The sequence below is a fragment of the Poecilia reticulata genome, linkage group LG17, assembly GCF_000633615.1.
Source record: "Poecilia reticulata strain Guanapo linkage group LG17, Guppy_female_1.0+MT, whole genome shotgun sequence".
In the NCBI taxonomy this organism is placed as follows: Eukaryota; Metazoa; Chordata; class Actinopteri; order Cyprinodontiformes; family Poeciliidae; genus Poecilia; species Poecilia reticulata.
Window position 1 is genome coordinate 21,774,844 of NC_024347.1, and position 23,952 is coordinate 21,798,795.

General features: G+C 37.8%; 1 protein-coding gene across 1 annotated transcript in view; it reads left to right on the forward strand.

The window, feature by feature from the left end:
* Positions 1-23,952, forward strand: part of adgrl2b.1 (adhesion G protein-coupled receptor L2b, tandem duplicate 1) — a 124,795-nt gene that overhangs the window by 5,729 nt on the left and 95,114 nt on the right. The gene's annotated exons all lie outside the window — the stretch shown is intronic.

The following is a 23,952-nucleotide window of genomic DNA, read 5'->3' on the forward strand; positions in this document are numbered from 1 at the left end:
CATTTTTTGGTTATTTATTTATTTTTTGAAGTAACATCAAAGCTGCTCTTTCTCTTGTTGTCCACATTTGGAAGGGATTGAAGAAAAAAAAAAAAAAACTCCCGGAGTTAAAAAGCTGGAAAGGGCACAGAGTATTTAACAAAGTGCTTGAGGGTGAGTTTTTCACTCGCTGCTGAGGCCCATTGAAGCCATTTTGTGGCTTTACTTAAAAAATAAAGAGGCAAATAAATGTGTATGAGGGTAGTTAAAGGGATAGTCTGGAATTTTTTTTTTTAAAGAAAAGCTCTATCAAGAGGTTGTAAGRAGGTAATATGTTTTCTTTCACTCTTAATCCAGGTTAGTTATTTCCAAAGGCTGAAGCCACTGCATTCTACAAAATGTTACTCTGCAAATGCCATTAATTTCTCTTTAAACCATTGTCTCGTTTGGAATCGGCTGTTATGCAGGGAAGATATCATTTACATAGGAAACGTGAGTATGGAGGCAGTGTGCCCCTAATTGCCTTCCTGTGTGAAACATATACTGAGAACAGAATATGTAAAGCATTTCTGGTTAGAGTACAATATTTTTTATTTGTATATTAAGCAGTGTAAAAAGTCAAGAATGTTATTGTAGTTTAACTTAAATTATTAGTTTTGTACTTTATAAGCTTTACCAAGAAAAGCGTAAATGTTCTATTTACATTTATGTTTCACAAAAGAAGATTATTAGTGTTGCACTGGCTCCTTCCGGTACTTCTCTTGTAAAGAACCATTCTCCTTGCTGCAAATAACCAACTGATTCAAATATGTCGATGGTATAAGTTTTATAAAATAGCATTTGAATGAATCACTGTGACCTTTTTAAGACAAGTTATTTTGAGTTAGTAGAAGTCCACTTTGGTATTGATGTTGGTTYGATCCTTAGCAGTGTTTCAGATTTAGAGACATTTACTTACTTGTGTAATAATTTTCTGCTTCTCTGTAAATAGCTACTCAATGCAAATGTCACAACGAGTTAAAGTTTTATGCAAAAAGAGTTTGCATTAACCGGAAGAATGTTTTCGAGATTGAAGTTGTAGTCTTCTGTGGTCTAGCTTTTAGCCTTGTTCACTGTAGTGTTYCCTACTTGGTCACTTTGTAACTATATTTAACATGAATTAAGAACGCACTGGCAACAGTTTCTTTGCAAAGCAACTGCCAACAAATCTGCCAACTTTTTCTGGTGCTATTAGASACTTTTAGAAAGAGAAAGGCTGTATCATTATTTCTCTTTACAGCAAATGGGTGCTACCTTTTGGCTCCTGCCCGTTGCCAAAGCACCTMCAGGCAGCCTACGCCACACATCAGTGCCTCCCAGCTGCAGACAGAGCAGCAGATAGTYACCCCTATGTCTCCGAACTGCAAACCAATCTGTCGGTCTTCTTTTTGGGTTCTTCTTGTTGGTCTAGAGCTTGGATGAAGAAAAAGGATTAYAATTGTGACATCAAAAGCTTTATTTGTAGTTCATGTTCAGAGTGGATTTCACTCACATTGTCTCTCCTACACTTTCCTTCTCTTTCATAGCACCCATTACATTTACATTCACATGGCCAATTATGCAAATCAGGAAGCATTYAAATTTAGTGACTTTTATTGACTTCCTGAACAGCCAATAGCCGCTKACAAAGGAACCGACTGGGGTCATTTTACATGTGCAACAGGGTTTATGTGCCATTCTAACTGTGTTTTAGGAAGGTGGCGAACCACTTCCAGCCTTGACTTCAACTGTAAATATTTGTAGTTATCTGTAAAAAAAATCCCAAAAATTAAAACACAAAGCTAGTTCATGAAGTAGTGATGGCATTCCCTTCTATGACTTTTTGARAGCTCCACCTAATATGGATTTATAATAAGCAAAGTGTCAGTTACTCTMGGTAAAAAATTAACTAAGTGTTTAACAGACACACTTCAGAAATCCTGAACTGTCCCTTTAACAGCATAGGTGGATAYATGCCTGAGGAAAATCTCACCCCCGACTGCACTTCCTCCGGTGTTTAAAATGACGGTTAACTTTCCCCCACTGGTTTGAAATGGATGTTTAATGATCGACAGAAGCCCAGAGCTTAGCGTCCTAGCAGTCACGCTGGCTCTGTGTGTAGGAAAGCTCTCCCCTTGGTGCCGTTGTTTGACGTCGAGTTCAAAAACAGGCTTGTTCTCAAGTGATGGATCATCACAGGTCTCTTTGGGTTGTGTGTTAACCCTTCGGAGGGTGCAGAGCTCTCCCCCCGTCGGTAGCACGTGATGGATGTGTCCCGTGTGTTTCAGCTCCATCTATCAGAAGATTAGCACTGACCTGTGAGTTGTCTGAGCCGCCCTCTGAGCTCCTTTTGCCCCAACGCTGCGGCGATATTAGCATACAAGGACGCTTCTCTGTCTCGGGGGGGATACGGAGATAGTGTTCTTTATTTGGTCCTGCCGCTGTATAAGGTCACAGGAAGTGTGTAGATTAAGGGCTGAAGAGTGTGTTGGTATTAGGTGTATCTGACAGGTCATCTGTCTTCAGTGCTTCCCTGAAATTCCTAAATAGCACCATATAATTATCCTAGAAATTGAGGTTCAKRCTATGCTTCACTGCAGTTCCTCCTTCATGGCACTCATGAATCATATAAATATGTAAATCAGTCAACTGATGTGGTTTAACAGTTACTCTTCTCATAGCATCGAAACATCTGAAAGCGGAGTGTATATACACCCAGTTTTTTTTATTTTATTGTTTTTATAAGGCCGCCACACATGATGGACAGCATGAATTCTTCTATTAAGTGCCTTCACAGGAACTGCACAAGCACAATTACCTCTTGAGAAACTAGTTATTCAAAGCATTAAAAGGCTAAATCAAATACTACATTGCAGCCCTTTCCCTCACCTCAGTTTCGCTGCGATCATAAAAGTCTATCCCCACTTAGCGCTCTCATGCAATGCTTAAATGTCACCTCCTACGGTATTTCTGGCATTTTGTCCTTGTTGTGTCTTTATGTATTGAAAGAATACCTCATATGGCTGTTTTCAACAGATTTCTTTTTACTACTTTCTGAATTCACTGGGGAGTGGAAAAAAAAAGTCAAAAGATCACCTGTAATCTGTGAGCTCGTCGTCTGCCATGTCTAATGGCTATTTGATGCTTACTTGGTGTCACTTGGCGTTCCGCGACAAAGCCAATCTATTTTCAAGGTGAGGAGATATTGTCAGAGTCCTTGAACGTTCCCCGGGCTTTGACTGGCAGGCGTTGTCACCGAGGATAAGGAGTGGTGGGAGTCACACTGCAGAGAGAATCTATTACCTCGGATGGCATAGGCACACTTTCACAATGTGTCAGTGAAGTCAGCCATCTTGCATACTCTTGGCGTCTGGAAGAGTCCCCTCACCAGAGCAACGAGGGAGCAGCTTTCAAGTTTAATTTTGGGGCTTGCCATAAGCAGTTTTATTGATGTCGCATGCTCGACCTTAGTGCTATGATGAATCGTCCTGTAAAAGCAAAAACATTGAAGCGTTCATCAGTGTCACTGTGTAATCTGTTTTGTGATCACTTGCAACATTAAACAACCTAAAAAAAAAAAAAAGAAAAAAGAAGAGAGAACCAAAGTGTTGCAGCATRAAACAGGAGCGGTAAAGAACTCCAAAACTCAGCCGAGCCCTTTCTTGTGGAGTTGTGCTCATTTCCGCCATTTCAAAAGCCTCTTTAGAACAGGGAGAATAAGGACTGCGGGGCTCTGCGAGTTGCAGGCGAGAGAGGGAAGCTTGTTGATGATCAGCCGAGCAAATCAGATCTTGATATTTGAAGAGTGGAGTTGTGATTGCTAATCACTCTACTGCTGAGTTTTAATTAGGAGACTCATAAGCATTCTGTCATTTCCTTGCACAGCATATTCGAGCATYRTGTTCTTAAAAGAACAAATAATTAGTTGCCTTAGTAGTTGGGGCTACAAAACAAGCTTGTGTTTCTAGAACATACAAGAATAACACTGATTAAATTTTTTAGCACARCTGTGCGTAACATGACCTTTTATGTTATTTTTTCACCTTGTAAGATAGACTTTTTTTTTTTAAGTAGACATAAGGCCTGCACAATATATCACGACTATACCATCATTGCAATATCAAGTGGGGGAAATATTCACATCACTAAGGACTGCTTGGAGTGCAATAAAACTTGCATTTTTCAAGCTAATGTAATATTTAGCCAGTTGGAAAGAGTCTCAAGGCAGCTGATGCTCACACCAGACGTTGCCCAAAATGCTAAAGGTCACAGAGTGTAGGAAGCACAGATGAGAAAAGAAGAAATGCAACTGATACCTTCATCTCAGTAAATATCAATATTATCTCCATTGCAATATTTTCCAATAGCCCCTAGTTGAAATGTATAGATTGGAATTTGTGCAGCTAATCTTTATCAGTGATTTTGTAAAACTCTAACCTGCCAGTACTGATTTCTCCCTAAGAACATGAAGTGACAACAGATTTMTTTTTACTACTTTCTGAATTCATTGAAAACTGCAGTATTTAAATGTCTGTAGTAAGATAAAAAAAAAAGCTAAGTTACAATTTACAGAGGTGTCACTCTGCATTGCTGTAAACCTCAAAAACAGTAAAGTGCTTCAGGCTATGGGATAGAAGTACTTTTAAATAAAATCCAACTAAAAAAGATCAAAGCTTATTTTACTGGCTTACAAGGCATCTTTTTTTTATTTTTTTATTTTCAATCTAAAAATGTAAAAGTGCTTTACATRACAAGATGGTGATTATACATGATCAATTGAGAAATTTAATATGAAATTCTCAATTTAATATTAAATAAAAAAAACAGTGATGTGTTAAACTGTTAAATCATTTTTTTCAATTACTGGAACTCTATAGAAGGCAACATTAGGCCATGTATGTAAGAAGGAGTGAGTGAGCAGTCAGCATCACACAGCTCTGCACTGAAACATGACTTGACAAATATTTATAAAAYAACAACAACAAAAAGATTACACAAGACACATTTCAGCTATGAGACCCAGAACTTTTATGTCCTGGAACTTTCTAATTTATCTTGCCTGCTTCTTGTCTGTTTTTCTACTTTGGGRTCCAAAAGGTTGCCGATGATGCATCAGTGCTGATTGATGTCTTATCCAGCTGCTGAGATTGGGACAGAGGCTCTCATCAAGAAAAAATGTCTTGATTCTAAGTAATAAAATTATAACCAATAATTCTGTTGCAGTGATTACACTTTTATAGCAGAMAAACAATCATRAWATAGTCTAAGGAATAGTATGCCYGTGACAGATTTTAAAGGGATTTTCAGCTWCCTGTCATTGATTGAAAAGACTTGCTCTCTCTCACTTTCTCACAGCCTGAATGAATAATAGAAAGATAAAGTTTCTTAAAACAGTATTTCAAATTTATGTTCTTCCTTTTAAGACTCTTCTGATGCTGAAAATAGACCACAGAYAACAGCGTCTTTTAAYAAGATRCTGTTGTCTTGGCAACAGCGTTAAAATATATTTCTGTGATATCTGCGGATTGTTAACTRATTAGAAAATKTMTTGTATTTTTTTKATTCTGACCGTCCAATCACATGGTGGTTCCAATCAAGCCGAAAGTCATATGATTTCCTGCAGCAGTGTATTTTTCTGTGTCCAGTTGTAATGGCATGGATCATTTCAACCTATGTTTAGGTTTACACAATAACCTACAATCTGCTGAGCAGCTGTAGAAAATAGATTTTCCTTTCCAGAAACTTTTGACACCTTTCTTCTTCCTGCCTTCATTTTTAAACACTTCTTCACTTGGCAACAACTTTCACACCAAAGGGTGTTGTTCCCACATGACTTGTTACTGCTGCGTTCACTGATTGGATGAAAAAAAATATATAGATTTTTGGTTTTCAAGTCTAAAATAGTCTGATTTTGATCAGACTATTTGGTATACATATACCTCCTCTTGGTATACATATGCTTACACATACTTTCTCCAAGTGAGCCCCAATTTAATCAGGAGTTATTTTCTCGCAGTTATTGCTATAGATTTGACTGATCTTTCTCCTGAATGGGCATGGTTTCTGTCCTGCACTCCTAAGACCTTTGTTAGGACATTTTAATTACAGCAGAGCTGGGTGTAATTGATCTCGGCTTAGAGGGATTTCACTGTCAATGAGAATGAGCCTGGGCGTTAATACGACCCGAGCAAACGCTTCCACCTTTGTGCCGCACTGATACACACTCCTGCAAGAGGGACTGGTAGAGATGAGACGGCCGAGTCTTGTTGTTGGTTACGTTTTGAAACGGCGAGGCGTCTGTCTTTCATGTGTAACCATTCAGCGTGAACAMGTCTGGATCCCGGATTTTAACACATCTGTAGCCAGCATTGTTGCTACCTGAAGTGTCCTCTTACGGAGCACTTTCTTCATGGTTCCATGTTGTCACCCACGATCCTTAAATTTTCATAAGGCTGTTAGATAATGCTTCCCGATGAGGGTGAATTATTGATGGCCTTGTACGTATGAGTGGGACAGAGCAGGCTTTTAACTCTCTGAGCTACGCTGCCTCTTATGTGGTAACTAAGGGACACCGTACAAACACCCAAAGGAATGATGTACTGGAGGAGGAAACAAACGGAGGCAGGGGGCTGAAAATAAAATAAAAGAGGCATGAATCCTTTACACCACTGTTGGGCTAAGCCACAACAGAAGGGAAAAAAACTTGGCAGCAAAGAAAGGCTTTGCATGAACAGAAGCCTTCTTTTTGTGTTTTTGAAGCATTGAGAGGTGGTATGGTGGCTGTGTATGTTTTGTTTATATTTATACAGCGCTCTGGTTGTGCTTTCCCTCATTGTGCAGAAGCRCATATACACAGGTTTGCTACAGTTATTAACACAGGAATTTGCAGTTGGAATAGACAAGTAAACTTTGTGCACAATTTATAAGGATTACAGCTTAAGAAGAAGTCAGGATAAAGAAACTGATCAGGGGATTGAATGGGAATGAGCCCCTTTAACTGTTTTGGTTGTAGACTAATTGCCCTAGTAGAGCAAAAACACTATTTATCTAATGGCATTTGGTCTCATTTTTTGCCTTTCTCCCTTATTGATCTCTGAACACTTGGGTTTTGAACTGTTGATTGGACAAATAAAACAATAAGAGGATGCCACACTGCACTCCATGATTAACACTTTATAATATAAATGATTTAGGAAATGAACCATATAAATGGTCAATAGATGCATTGATAAGAAAATTAATCACTAGTCCCTAAAGCAGTGGTTATCTAACTGTGAAGTGCAGAAGACTCGCAGTGCATATGGTTTCATTTATCAGGTTTTTTTATAAGTAAAACAAATTTTGCCTTTTAAAATACCCAAGGACTTTTTTGTGATTATTAAAAGCCTTTGTCTTGGTATGCATCTGGTGAAGGGAAACATAAAGAGTATTTATGAACATTTATTAGACCAAAAGAAGAAAAACATAAATTCTAGTATTATGTGATTACATGTTGACAGTCTGAGTCTCTTGTTGGACTAAACCATCTTCCATGCGGATTTCATATTTTTTTATTTTGCTGGGTTTAGTTTGATCAGCCCATAGCTCTAAATTCTGCAAACACACACCCTGACAGCTGTCCCGAGTCTTATTGCAAGAGCTCTCATCATTGTTCAAATTCGCTCTCTTTGCACTACTATGGCCCTGGAGTTTGCATAACAATGGAGTGAGCAGAGCAAACTCTGGAAAAGCACATCATTTGGACACGCAGAATTTCAGCCGTGTGGTCCTTGAAGCTTTTAGGTGGGTTTTTAACGATCTATTGATATTTGCAGATGAAAGCATTTCATTGAATCATCCAAAAAACTTTTTTGGAATGAAATACCACAGATTTTGTTTTCAAAAGTGTTAAACCTGGAGAAAAAGGTTTAAAGGCTTCAGTATGTTGTGAATTTCATGTTGCATTTCTTTTAAATCAGCCTGACTCTTATAGGTATTTTAGTCCCTCGGGTCAGCAGCCCATCTTTTAGAATGAATATGCACAAGCATTTACAATTTTTTTTTTTTTTTCATCAGAGACAGATACTCTTAAATAACCACCCGGTGTCTGCCTTCGTAAGTCAGCGACAGCACAAGAAAGCAATTATGTAGAGTGAAACCAGAAAATCAAGTCCAACCTGTGTTCGTTTCCCAGAGGAAATGTGGCAGATTGATGCCTGCGTTTTGGTTTCCAAAGGAGCTGACAGCGTGGGTGGACAAATTATTACAAACTAGTACTGAAAAAAAGTGGAAGTGGAAGATATCTAAGTTTAAAGTATTTTTTTAAATACATAACAAATTTTCCAACTTAAATTTGCCAAATAGATGGTCTGAGCAGTACTCCCARTCCACACAAAAGAATCTTTCCTAATCAGTGCCATCATRCAAAGTAATTAACCTTTAATAAAGCCTTTGAGATTTGAACATAACAGAACAATTTACAATTACTGATTTTAAATTATGGTTTCAACAAATTAAATTAATGCGCACATTTTCTCAACGATTAGGCCCACAACTATACCTCTGGGAAACATCATTTTCCTGCTTTTTCTCAAAGACCCTCCTTTACTTAACAAGTCAACATTTCTCTACTGGTTCTTCCTAAGATAAAGTTAAGTATTTCAATCAGTATCAATAATTTTTTTTCTTTCTCTAATAAGCTAAACGGCACATTTTATACATAAGGTACATCGAGCAGCAATATATTTTTTATTGCTTTTAAATTCTTAGTGCAAACGTTAAGTAATGCTAATTGTACTGTTAATTTTTTTTTTTCTTTTGCTGAACATATCTTCTCATTATTAAGATAATTAATTAAAAGTGTTTGGATATATGTGTGCAATGCTGAAAATACAGTTTTGATGTTCCAAAAAAGGACCAACTTAACATCAACATTTACCTCACTGAAAAACAATGCAGCATATTTAAATGTGTGTGCAAGTTCARAAATCAGGTCTCAAATCTGCAGCAGTTTAAAAAATTTGATAAAATAAACATGCATCGTGAAAGGATCCTCTCATTGCTAATGAATGCAAAAATAAGCAAAAGGAAGAAAAAAAAATTATACACCACCTGCCAATCATCAAACAGCAGACAGACAAATTTAGCGACCAGCTAATAATGCAGGACTTGGCAGATTAAGAACCAGATATTTCCCTCAGGAGTTTTGCAGTCTGCAGCAGAGCTAAAAGTGCGYGTATGCTGGCCTGAAAAGCATCTCCAAATAAGTGATAATTCTGGTTTGGAACTGTTGGATGTGTAATTAGGCAGTTGTTTGCAAGGACTGTCTAAACAGACTTGCTAATAATATGTCATTATTGTGTTTACAATTTCCTCTGCTGGCCCTGCTTGTCAAATTGAACTGATAAAAGTAGCTTGACCAAAGCTTTTCTGATGCAAGCAAACAAAAAGATAAAACGGTGTGAAAAGTGGGGGTGAGGGACGGTGTCTAATTTTACCAAGTGAATTAGCATTTTCTGTCTGCATCACCTACTGGGCTATCATAATAAGACTAGACATAATATGTTAATTTTATTGCTGGATAGACTTGATATTCTCTTCCCCTTGGTGGAAATTATATGATCATAAATTAATGTTGGTGAAATTACCAAATATCTTGCATTCTTAGTAAAAAGTGCCRAGGCTTCTTTATCGGCTCAAAGTTATCACGCAGAGACACGGTGGATGGAATCAAAGGAGGAAAAATTCACGGTAATTTACTAGCTGGTAAACATCTTTACATTCTGAAAATCAAAATGAACCCGTATGTTCACCAAGACCCCGGTAAACACACTGAGCTGAATATCATTGCAGGTATTAACGATGCCCTTCAGGATACGCTTTCATCTCTGGCCCAGTCATAAAAAGGCTTCCCCAGCATGGAGACGCTGAAAAATTAACGCAGTGTTAAATGCTCCCCTCTCTGCATCCTGATGGCTTTACCTGCAGGGAAAAACCAGTAGATATGTACCATCAACAGTAAAACATGGTGGTGGGTCCTTAATAGTATTGGCAGCCTTCCTTTGGGACTCATTACTTCTGACGATTACTCCACACAGTCCAGTAATGGCCAAGGTGTGGGAGGCAGTTTCACAGGACCACAGTAGTTTGACCTCATCTTGCAGGAGTTTTTGTGTTTAAAGCAATTTCACTGTCTGGTTTCCCAAGGTAAACGGACTAAAACGTCCTTTTTGTTAAATACCAAAAAAGTAATTTACACTTCTGTCAGACTTTTCAAGATGTCTAAATATTGCTATCTCACTAATTTTGGATTTGTTTGTAACAGAAKGTAGTATTTATCATATTATTACAGTTTTGACATGGTAAAGAAATAATGTTATGTTTTTACAATGTCTTCACCTGTAAAGACATTGACAATGTCTTTGCAGGTCTTTTTGGTGTTTGAGTTATATTTGTATGTGAATTKAACTAGTATTGCATTATTATCATTCTRAACAAATTGCACACAGCACTAATGTTTTTCAATATATTGTAACATTACTTAGATCTTGATCTTGGATGCAGTGATTTTAATTTGGTGCAGATTCCTTATCTTTGTTTTTGTTAAGGTTTAGGGTGCCCAGAGCTATAATAGTAAAAGACATAAGAACAGCGTTTGGAATAGATTTTCTGCCTCCTGTCCATGAGCGGTCATTAAATATTTATTTAAGGACCAGAGGAGATGTCACAGTTTATGTGAGATAGCAAGTGCTATAAAACAGTATTTTGATAATTCAAAACAAAGCTAAACGATTACAGACTTGATTTTAAAGTGGTTGGTAGCAGAGATTAGGGTGGCTGGCATTATTAAAACCTCGGTCTTTGTGTGTATTCCCAGGAGGATTGTTACTTATACTCTTAAATTTAATCTGAGCCATCATTCCAAAAGCTACCATGTTCCATAACAGACAGATGATAAAATGGATAAAACAGACCAATTTTGCTGTACTCTGTTAAGCCTTCCTTTCAAATCCTGAAAGACTCACGCTCTCTCGCTTTCTTGCAGCCTGAATGAACTGCAGTGTTTAAAAAGAAAATACGCCTTCCTCTCCAATTGCTCTCCTACAGTTCTGTGTTGACTCTGATTTCATCCAAAGAGAGATGTTGTTGCTACAACCTGGTAATGCTTATATATGATGTGCTTACTGATCAGAAAAAGATAAGATTTTTGAGCGTCTGTCATCCTTGGCACTGGTCATGGCAAATCAAGTTGGAAATTGTCCTTTTTGCATTTTTACCCATGAGATGTGTAAACAGTGAGACGTGAAGTTATGTAAAAAAAACAAAACAGTCCAGCATCACCATTTCTCTTTACTACTATTTAAGGAGCAATACAAGGCATTTTGAATAGTTGCTAGAGTAGACAGATTAGAAGAGCATCATTTACAGAAACAGTTGACTTTTTTTCCCGTGTTCTGGTGACACTATCAATAGTGCTTTTCCAGGGAGCTCCCTGGAAAAGCAGGGGGACATCCCCGTCTGCTTTTGCCATCRCAGTTTTATTTTGAAAAAWATACAGGAGCAAAATGCAGCAATGGGGAAGCAGAAACTTCACTTCTAAACATGTTGCTGCATCCCTTTTATCTCTGAAGGCTTATGRCATTACATCAAACCCAACTTAAAAGTGTACCAGGTGCAAGTTGGAAAGCCAATGAGATTTGCTAAGGGGCCGAATAATTTTTAGCCACACAGTGTATTTGAATGTTCTTAGCAGGAACATTTTCATATATAAATGATGTTCAGTGCTAAATAGCTAAAATGATTCCAAGGTGACAATGAAGATTCGTTTTTTTTTGTAATTCTTTCTACTTTTGAATTTCATTGTGGTTCATGTCAGTCAATATTTTTAGTGATGTTAGAAAGTGTTTGTTGGTGTGCTCATACAGCCCTGTTAATCAGGGCTGTATGAGTAAAGGGTGAAATGAACACGCCTTGTGACTGGCTGTCACTTCTCTTTCTAGTGTTTATTTTCAGTAATTCACATTGAATTACTTCAGCTGAATAGAAATAAATGACAGCRATTTTTGACTTATTTTGCTTAAAATACCCATTCAAAAGTGTTATTTAAAAGKATTTAACACTTGAGAATTACATAAAGTTGATGTTGATGAATTTTTTTAGGCTCAATAATTTTTGTATCTAAAGCTAAAATGGATAGTTGCATACAGTAATCATATAAATTACACTTAAATTACGTTACTTTTGTTCTTTGATGCTGTGTTCAACATATGATTATCTGCAACTTGTGGCGACATGCAACACTAAAGTCATTCTTTTTAATCTGACAAATCWTCTAGTTCTTATTTGGAGATTTGCAGGACATCTATAGTCAGGATCTAAAGCAGCTTGATGCATGTCAGGCACCGAGGTGTCAAAACGACGCCGATACAGACCACACAGGGAAGGAAGCCCACGGGCCGASCACGCATGGGTAATGCGAAGCAGACCGGWGTTTAGAGTTCGGACAAACATTACGGTGAATCCGCTCCAGGAATGTGTGGAAACAAGAAGGATGGCTATATCAGTGCATGTGAGGCGAGCCATAAAGTTGTCATTGTGGCRAAACAGTCACTGCATGAAATTGTTTCTCATGCTGCTGAAAGAATTCATCTAACTCTAAATAGCTCCTATAAGCTGTGCGAAAGCGTAGTGAGCACGGTTTGCAGACAGGAATGTCGGGAGAGGCCTAACAGCTTGTCTGAGTGATGTAAACTGGGTCTGAAGAACTGATTTGTTTTTGAGATAAAACAGCCTTTTAAGTCTGACTTTCAGATAAACATTACACTACGTCTCATAATAAAGTGATGCAGGGGCTACGCAAATAATGTGGATATTTGTCCGTGTTATTCAAAGTTCATCTCAGCTTTGTCTAATTTCTCTCCATCTGTTTAGTTTATTCATGTAATTACGGAATGACTCCTGATAAAATCTAAACATTTTGTATAATTAGGTGTATGAGTAGGTTTAAAACGTTCTACTAAGCTCATCAATCATGTTAAGAATTAGCGCATTTTTGTTTTCCATGCTGATGTTGTACGTTGCAAAACCTTTACCACCAAAATTTGATTATTCTATTTATTAAAATCTTCTTCAGTTGTAAAGTCTTGTTTTTGTCAAGCAATTTCAATAGTTTTTTTAATGTATTTTTTTACACAATATTTTTGAAATACTTGGATCAGTTCCAATTGATCTAAAACATCAGTTTTACTTGTACAGGCTATGTTGTTGCAATTCTGACCATTCTTAAAGCATAACAATGTAATTTTTTCCCCTTATGACTCCAATTAAATYTATGAGGCTTTGATTWGATGATTTTCTAATGTCATAGTTGTCTCTAGGAAAGTTGATTACAAGCTTTTATGTGTGGGTCTCCTGTGAAGTAGCCTCAATTACCATTGGAGTTATTCAAAGTCATTATCTCACATAGGTAACTTTTCTCACTTGGGAATCACAAGTTGTTTGCAGTTTGTCCATCTTTGAACTGAAATGCTTCTCCAACACATGGAATTTTTTGTCACATCTTTATAAAAACAGATTGATACAAAATGTGTGGATTGTGCTCTCTTTTTTTTGGAGTAAATCACAACCAACTTTAGGATAAACCAGCACTGGTTGATACAAATGCCTCATTTAAAGGTTCAACAAGGTCAACATCTGGTTCATGTCCTATTGTTTCAAATGACAACAAAGTGATTTTGGTTTTCTACATTTTGGGTGGTGAGTCAAGAGAAGCCATTATTATGTTCAAATTCAGTATTCTGAAACTGTGTTTGGAACCCCCCCCCCCCCCCCAAAAAAAAAAAAAACAAAAAAAAACATGTAAATTAGTTTTTTCCCCTAATCAACTGTTGAAAGATGTTTCAGCTGTTTCAATGCTTTGCCTGTAGGGCTGCTTGGTTGCCAGCCTCAACTTGTTCCATGTATTGTTATCTAGCCTACAGGAAATTCTAAAACTGGAATAAAAAGTGCTAAATGATGACATAAGCCTATTTTGAATGCACAAATTCTGGTTGCAGTTCCCACGAGCTGGATGAGCTATGGAAATCAAATACCAGTTTTAAACCAGATAGAAAAAATTGGGCAATAAATATGCAAATACCAAAAATAAGTTATCTGGTCAAGTTGAAAATATAATTTCAGGAAACGGTCAAGTAAGTGTCTTTTTTTTTCTCTCTCTTTTCACTGCTTGGAAAATGTGCATACAAAATAATATGACAAATATTTAAAATGTTTTAGCAGAGCTGCACCAGCCAATCAGCCAGAAACTGAAACTTGGGGATCTGCAAATCAATTGGTGAAAAATTCTGAATTATTGAATTATTGGCATYAAGAATATATTTGACTATCTTGAGTTGAGAAACGCATCAATCAGGCACTGTATTTGAGTTGAATAAAAATCTGACACAAATTACAGAGAAATGCCTGGGTCTAAATATAACTGTAATTCGTAACGGGGGTGAAATTTTACAGAAGGCAAAGCTTGATTGGTTCATTTTTATGTTTTAGTTAACATAAAACTTCAGTATAATTCTGAACTTCGCCTCTGACTTCATTTTTCTCTCTTTTCAAACTAACACAATTCATTTTAAAACCTTTTCTGTGGTTTTACACCTATTAGTATTAATGATGACTTTTTATTCCTGTTCAGCAGTATGATTCGTGTATTTGGAGCGGGGGGAAGCTATTGAGTTATCTATTGAGAGACAATTTTCTATTTTTACAGGATTAGTGTGAGAAGGGTAATAATCACAAATATTAAAGCAGTGCCTGGATCTTGCGTGTCAGTAACTTGTATCTATTTTAGCAGCGGGAGCTTCCTCCCTTGCCCTCCCTTACAGCAGAAATAACACTTATAAAACCAGAGCTTATCCCATCCGTGGCGACATCCCTGTGATAGTTTGCAAATAATGTGCCATTTCCTTTTGGAGAAGGCGGGACTCCAAGGGCTGTTCTGGCTCTAACCCCGGARCTGAGATCACTTCGGCCCAGATGCAGCGTTTCTTTTGTCTTTGTTTGAACAAGTTGCCGTCAACTGTGGAAATTGTATCTGATTATTATGATCCATCTCTGGCACAATGGAAGCACATGAATGGAGTTGTGTAATGTTGGAGACTGATTAGACAGATTTCCCCCTGCCTGCATGTTGCTCATTAACATCACAGATGTTATGTATTAGCTTTATGCGCTCCCTCCTGATAGAACTAATCTAGTCTGAATGGGGCTTTAGAGTGTGTAAAAATCTAACATCACATCAGTGTGCTTAGTTTTTTTTTTTTTTTTCCCTTTACCTCCAGGAGGTGTTAACATCAACATATCACTCGCCGTAAATGTGCTGAAAGTGAACGGAGCTGTTGTGTGGCGTGTTTAGTGTGTTCAGGTGGAGCTGACATTGCCAAGCCAGTTATGGCTGCTTGTAAAAAAAAGAAAATGCTGTTTAACATCGGAGGGAGCCGGAGGTGAGAGGAGTGTGTGCGCACGTGTGGGCGTTTTTGTGGATAAATGCAGGGGAGTGTGAGAATGATGCATGGAGGAGGTGAGAAGTGAGGCTTTGAGAAAAATKTATGAAGAGATTGATTTGAAAAAAADAAAAAAAAGAAACTTTTCTTCGCTGTGTCAGTACCAGACTGCTCTGTGTTCCTCTTTGGCGACCTTCCTGCTTAACCATCTGCGCTTAGGTCAGTCTATTAATTTCAGAGCCAAACAGAAAACATCCACTTACAGTCAAATGGTAAATAAAAAGTTAGCCTCTTTAATTGAATATACTGAGATTCGGTTTTCYGAAGCTCAATGAAGTTAGAATACCTTTGGAAATGAATTTTTCATTCATTCATTTCAAAAAGAAAAACTTGTTATATAGAACTTTTTGCACACAGAGTGATGCATTGCACTTATTTCTGATAATTATGGTTATCTAAATGACTAAACACTTAAAATTGGKTTTATCTGAAAATTGTATTTTATTATCAATAAAATTTCTTTCTAGTGAAACACACTGTCTATGAATAYGCATTTAATACATGTTGGGTTCCTTTTGTTTGAATTACTGCATCAGTATAGCACAATTTTCTGATTAAAATGCACAATTTTATTTCAGTGGAATATTTGGCCCAATGACTTACAGTTTATTCCCTTTCTCCTTGCAGCCTCCTTAGGATCTGGTTAAGCAGTGGCATAGCAAGCAATACAACAGTTGTAGCTGATGTCCTGGTTAAGTCTGTGTTCAGCTCTTGAAGCAGTGGATTTGGTCTCGATCCAAATCTGGTGAATACACTCCCATAGTTTTAGTAGAGCTTTGACTTCATAAGACTTTTTCATTCCACTTAATTTTCTATTGAACTTTTTGGGATGTAGCACTTTGTACACAGTCAGCTTCTGAAGGAATAACAATTTGTACCTTACCACTCAAATGGAGGGTGTAAGTAGCAAGTCAAAAATCTTAAGTATTCTGATTTTTGAGGGTTACATATTATCAAGAAAGCTTTAAATTCCACTATTAGTTTTTGAATATTGTGATGTCTTTATAATTTTTTATTCTTCCCAKTTCTTCTCACTCTTCTTTTCTGTTTCCATAAGCAAAGTGACCCAAACCTCCTACTTCTTTATCAACGTCTGAGTCAGGTGTCAGCAAAGAAAAAAAAACAAAACAGCGAAAGTTTGTCTACATGGCCAGATATTTAATAGTCAATAGAGTTTGAATGCGTGGGACTCGAAATGTTATAGTCTACCAAAAATTAATCAAGTTATGCAGCTGTTAAATTTGCACTTCAAAAATATAACTGCTCAATGATTCTAAATAAAATATGWGTTGAAATAAATTGCCWTTTTGACAACTATATAATTTATTGAAATGCACCTGCAAGTCTAATTTTGAATAATTAAATTTCTAGGTTTGTGAAAATGTCAGATTGGGCTGATTGGCAGAAAAATACCCARCAATTATGATAATCCATGAACTATTTAAATCAGTTATACAGCAAAGTGCCAAACATTCACTGTTTACAGTTTTCCCAGTCSCAAGTATTAATTATGATGGAGTAACAAGCACAAGCTGTCTCCTGTGAACCATTTCAAAGCTACATTTTCCTGAGAACCACATTCTGAAAACACACAATCCCCAAAACACCCCAGTGAGCCGTGCAATATGCATGCACACTGGTGCGAAACATAATGTTCTGTTTCTGTTTTTGATGCTAGGAAATTACATATCAGTAACCTAGTAAAATTTGTTTGTTCAGGATATTGCTCTGCTTGTACAAAACAGGACTGCTCTTTAGTCTATTTAGGACTTTCAGAAATCCCCGTTCTCTCCAGAGTGCAGCTCAGAATCGATAGGTGGCTCTCGCTGTTAATTTGGTAGATTTTGTTTTGGGTTGATATCAGAACAGGTATAAAACGGAGTGAACAGTTTTTTAAAAATATACATAGCATACACAGTTGATGAATCAGTGATAATTATTGTCAGGAGATAAATTTGCTGTTGCTGAGAGATGTAGCAGTCATAACTGTAATTATTTTAGGAATGATTCATTATTTTGTTGACAGGTGTTTTTTTTTTTTAATGTTGTCACCCCCGGCACAAATTCTTTCTTTATTTTGCTTGACACTAACCTGGTTGTGACTCCTGGGCCTTCTTTGTTCTCTTTACTTAACGTATTTTGCCCAACCCGCTCTATTTTCACTATGTCCATTTGCCCGTTGGCACTCAATCTTATCTCCTGACTCAATCACTTGGCCAGGAGCCGCCGAACACACCAACCGTTGTGCTCTCAATAAAATAAAGAAGCCTTGCACGTTTCGGAGAGCTTCTGTGTGGGCTTTGTGCGCTGTGTTCAAGGACGTTTCACCTTAAAAGCGCATTTATTTTTTTATATTTTTTCTTAGCAGTACCTCATTTTCAACTGAAGTCATTTATTCCAAGAAAAAAGACAATAAATAAAAGCTTCAGGCTTAATGCACTAATAAAACATTTCATTTTGGTAGATTTTAATCAATATATCAGTGAAAGGTATGGAAGTATCTTTAGTACATCTTAAATAAATTTGTGAAATTCTATTTAAAAATATAACTACCTAGCTAAATACGTTGATAGGTTTGTCCTATTTTGTAAAAAAAACAAACAAACAAACGTTTTATGGCATATTATTAAACCATACAACTTTACTGTTAATAGGCATTGATTTCTCAGAGTAAGCAAGTTTAGCTTGCTATCAAGCATGACTTTAGCACAAAAGTGTTGAACTAGGTGCAACCTTTTTAAGTTTATTAGTACGGTGCCATCTAAACAGTTTCCATGACAGCTGTAGTTGTGATGTTCTTTGACGAAATGTGCCTAAAGGCTTCCAAGTTCAGGTTGCTTGCAAGTTTTAGCTTACTGTTGGCGCTGTGGCTAATCTTACTAAAGATAGCTACAAGCTGAATTTCTTGCTTCAAAACAGAAACTTTCTCAGCACAWGTCTTTTACTATGTAGATATATTAATTTCTTATATAATCACCTGAATTATATAACAATTATATTGTTCTCTGATGGATGCCAGGCATAACCAGTGCCATTGACTGAACCAGCATGTTTAGTTAAACTCTAAACAAATTTTATTTGTTTATTTAATACTTATCAAAATGTATTTTCATAATGTCACTTTAAAAAACTTTTATTGAAATGCAGCATTGAAACTAAGTTGAACTTCTGTCAAAAAGATTGCAATAAAAGAAGGTGTTCTGTTGACTCTTTAGCTTCACATTTTATAGCAACATGTCAGAAGGCTGTTGGGGAAACCACAAGTTTACTTCTTTAAAGGAGCTGTGGATGTATGTTTGCAAGATCGAGTGCCTGCATCAAAGGGAACAATTTGGTACTTTTCTGGCCTAGTACATTCAGGTACTCCAAGGGGGAAATACATCAGTAATACACTCTGTGAAGCAATTTTTGCTTCCCATCATTCTGGAAATTGGTCATAAGTATGTTAACCAAACAATATGTAGTCAATAGTCAATCCTTGACAGTAAGAAAGATTATTCACAAGTAGAAAACATTCATGACACCTGCCAGTCTTCCTAGAAATGGATGTCAGGAAGTTCATTCCAAGGTCAGACATGGGAGTGTTCAAAGAAATTATAAAAAGAATGTTTCTGAGTTTGTTAGATGTTAAAATTCTTTGTAGTCTTGGAGAGGTTGTTAAAACGAGCTCGYTTTATTTAAAAAAAGACGTGACAGAAAGGCTTACTAATTTACATCTGAACAAGTGAAAAAGACATGTGGAACAATGTCCTCCGSAAAGACTTAACCGAAACGGAGATGCTTKATAATGATCCACAGCAAGACGACTGGCAAACACAAGAGCGAGCATATCAGTGCACACACCTTTCACCAGCTGTCAAGCGTGGTGGAGGAGTGATGAACTTGTTTTACTGGACTGCTGCAGAACTGCATTAAATGAGATGATGGTGAATTTTTCAGTACACAAAGGAAACCTAGAGTCAAATGTGAGGCCATCTGTTCGACAGCTGAAGTGAAGCCAACACTGGAACAAGACAATGATTCCAAGCACAGCAGCAAGTCGGAAAGAGTGTCACTGTTGACCACAACAATTAAAGTATTGCAGTGGTCCAAAGCCTTAAGTTAATGAGGGCTCACACAATAATGAACTGAAGAAACAGTGCAAAGACGAACTACACAAAATTCCTTTATTAACAAAGGAATTAAGAGACTAATCAAAGAGGAAGACTGTTTTTGAAGTTATGGCTCATAAAGGTGACTCTGGCCTTTATGAGCTTAACTCATAAAGGCCAGAGGCCATGAAGTTGGGTTTTTTTTCCCACAATATGTAATAAAAAGTGTGCTTGAAAGTTTTAAGTGGAAATAGCAAAACTATTTCTTTCTGTTTTACAGTTTTCAAACATTCATTTCTCAGAATGACCTAATTTCCAATCAATCTGCTCATTAGTTGAGAAAATTAAGAGGATTGAGTTCCAATTAGGAAGTCGTCAGCATGTTTTGTTGTTTCACCAAGTGCAGCTGCGAACCCGTTTACAGCCAGTTAATCCTGATGGCAGTTTATCTTATCTTCGAACTGTTGATAAAGCACATTTGGCAGACTGTGCTGTGTGAAGGTGCAGCTCTGTTTCTGGATGTTGGTGGGGACTTGTCTTCATCACCGGTGGAGCCAAGGAAATGACATCATATCCCTGCAGGGGTTTAAAGCGCAGCTCTGACAGGACTGTCATGACAAAAGAGTTCCCCCGAAACATCATGGCGCACCGAGGACAGGAAGAAAATTTCCCTGAGGCTGTGTTTTCTTAGTTCCTGTAGTTCCTGTCTCTCGTTTCTAGTCCATCAACCGYGTTCTGGCGTTTGAAATTCCCTTCTTGAATGTGTCTTCTCTGCTTCTGAATGTAGGGCATGGGGGTTGGAGGCAGAAAGTTCTCCAAATTAGTACTTATTCACTGAGTGGAAGACGCATCATTGTGTTGGTAAGATCCAGCACCACAGMTCTACGTCTCTATTTCACTTGTAGATTTTCAGCCTACACTTGGACTTGCACATTAGTTTTTTGTTCCAGTCTTACTTGATATGTATGTATGCGCTCTTTGACGCTCTCTTCTGGGCGTTGACAATTGAAAATAAATTAACATTCCTGGGCTTTATTTTTGTCTTCTCTAAGCCTGTTGAGAAAACTTGGAGGCAAACYCACAAGGTCAGGTCGTACTCACAGCCTGTCAATCCTCCTCAGTGACCCCACCGCCCCGTTTCTTTCTCCCCCTTCCATTCTTTGCCTCCTTTGCCAGTCGCCCCCCTCAACTCTCACAGCTATTTAGTCCCTTCCGTCTTCGAAACTCCCACACTCGCCTCTTTCTCCCCCATCTCTCTTTCAACGGACGCCTCTCCAGCTTGAGTGAGGCAGACGCAAGCTTTGTCAAAGGAGCCTCGCATTCATTCAGGCGGCTGCTGCAGCCAGCCCTGTATTTCATGTTGAGACATGTGGGCCGTCTCCTCTTGTCCATTTGTTTTAATTATCCTTTAATTGCTCGCTGTCCATTTTTAAATGCTTGTTTATTATTTCTATCAGGMTGATGTGAAAAATTTGCTGTGGACTGTGATTTTCTCCATTATCTTAACTGATGATTGATCTCTCTCCTTGGGTTTCAACTGTGTCGGCATGAGAGACAAAAGAAAACAGATGTCAGGAATGTTTGTGAATCATTTTTCATTTCATTGCTGGGGCTTTCGTCCTTTTCTCCAGACAGATAGACTGCTAATGGAAGGGAAACCTTGGGGAATATGGTGTGTGTTTTTAAGGAAGGGGATCTTAATGCACAGATCAAAATGAATGTCCCTTATCTATAGTGTGTTGGTGTGTGTTGCAAGTGTGGACTCATGAAAAATAGTCACACTGTACATCACAGTTTGTGATATTTATAAATCTGCAATATCTGCGTCTTTCTTTAAACTTTAAATCGTTATGAACCTGACAGGTTCCAGTCAGGTTTCAGCATCGGTTTTAGCATCGTCATCTCCGAGAGAAATCACCGTTWAGATGCACCTACACTTGATTAGCTACTATGTCTTCAAACATTTTAGATAATAGAGGAAGATTAGATGTAGGCCTGTAAATTATTACGTCATCCTGATTTACAGGAGAGTTCTTAAGTAAAGATATATCGCACAGCTCTAACTATAATTMAAACCTTCCACCAGCTTCACCCATCAGCCAACAATATTTGAAATTTGATTTGCATGAAGGAAATCCTTTAATTGTGAAGTTTTTATTGAAAACTGYTATGTGGGGAGCACTAATTGCAATTTGCACATGTTTACTCGCTCTTCTCAAATTGTAAAAACCCATATTGCATTAATGCATCAGATTTATGATACAGTATTCAAGAAAATATTGCATCCATGCAGTCCTTCGCAATTACGATATATGCTAATATTTCAATGATGACTTAAGATGAATTTCTGTGATTTATTCCTTTGAGTTCAGATAGAGGTTACAAACGAGATGCTTTCTGATGGTTTCAAAACTACTGCTGTTATCAAAGTGCAGAAMATTTTTTTCTCTTAAAAAAGCTGAATTAGTCATAATTGAAAGAGGCAGGTCAGAACTTAGAAAACCAGAAGAAGAGTGATTGTGCATCTCTACAGATGATCATTATGCAGAAATGCTGGCCCTGTGTGAACCTCAGTTTTGAGGCTGTAGGGTGGCTCAGTGCAGACGATTTTTCTGTATCTTAAAGGGTTAACTGTGACTCATTTACCTTTTAAAATAATGTTCTGCTCGGAAGCATTGAGGCCCTCATCCACCAAATTACGTCAACTCCCCCCCATCACGTTCCCTGATGTGAAATTATGATGCGTCTGTCAGCGCTCGTGTAAAGCATCTTCATGTTAATCGCCTAATCCGTTTATCTCAAGTCTGGACCGATTCAGTGCAGAAATCCCTCCAAAAAAAAACGTTTTTTTTTTTTTTTTTGTTTAGAAAAGATGAACATGGCTGTGTCCTCCACCAGCTTAAGGGAGAGAGGGGAAATGTTACTCAGCAGGGCGGCAGCTGATCAGGAGAAAGGACCCTGGGGTGAAGAGGGCAAGACTTCATCTTCAAGACTGTGCAGGATCTCATCCCCTGGTGTCTGGAGGGGCTTTGGCGGGAGTTCAGTAGGTCCAGCAGACCAGAAGGGCAGGGGCACGCCCCTAGACCAGCAGTCCCCAACAGTCTCCAGTCCTCTCCTGTCAGCAACTATTATGGTTATGCCACAGTYTAAAACCTCATATTTGGAGGATTATTAAGTGGCTGCAGAAGTCCGGCWTGTCTCTGGAGTGTAGTTGCTCTCTTCAGTATTGAACCTGTAGAAGCTGTGTTGGTAAACTGAGGACTGMGAGCTGCATCAGCAGACGCGGACTCAGACTTCCCATACAGGAGAGCGAGCCTGCTCCTCTTTGTTCTTATCTGATCTGCTTCGGCGCCACTGCCAGATAAACAACTGCAAGAAAAATAAAAGCACAATTCCCATAAACCCACCTAAGATTGGCTGATAAATTTTAAGTTGGCCGCATGTGTGTCTCCTTGGCTCAGAGTTTGCAGCTCAATAGCTCGGTCAGGGTGACCTCAAGTAAAAATAAATATTTTCAAGCTTCGACAGGCTGCTTGGAGAACCAGCGAGCTTTTATTCCACCTCTACCGGGTTCTGGTCACGTATTTAAAATGCCCAATATTTGCTTGAATAATGTCTGAGTATGCTAATGTGAAAGCTCTCCCATGTTTTGTGGGGTTTTTATGTTGCCAAAAATATCTAGGTGTATTAGCGAGGCCCAGAGAGTGATCAGCGCTGACTGCTCTGCTGCTCATATTTTGGGTTCATTATAAAATAATCACGGCAGTTGAAAGGTGGCTCAGAGGGAGCAACATTCAGCAACAGGGAACATTTACTCTCTTCTACATGAAGACAAGTAGCAAGTGACCTATGTGTGGGATTGGGTGGATGTATTATTTAGAGATGCACCAATCAGACATTCTGTGACCAACTTTATTTCAAATTATGAATCAGACTTTTCTTAAAGACATTAGCTTAGGGAAGACGTAAGAATGTCTCTGAATTTTTTTTCAGCTTTCTGTGAATGGCTATTACTTATGTTAGGAGCAGAGGTAATGTGACACTATAATGAAAGGTTAAAGAATTTAAAAAAAAAGTTTTTTAAATTTAAAAGTTTAAACTGGCTTTACTATCTTATATTAGCAGGTAGCACAGTCACTCAATTACAACGTCCAAACCAAAGTGTGTTCTCAGCACACAGTGGGGTGGTCAAAACGGTGCGTTCACTAATTAGAAACAGATAGGATTTTTAGGTTTCCATCTGATCCGGAGTCGATCAAGCAGAAAATTTGTCTGTTTCGATTCACTGCCCAACTTCTCAGTGCATCTCTACTATTACTGCATAGAGAATC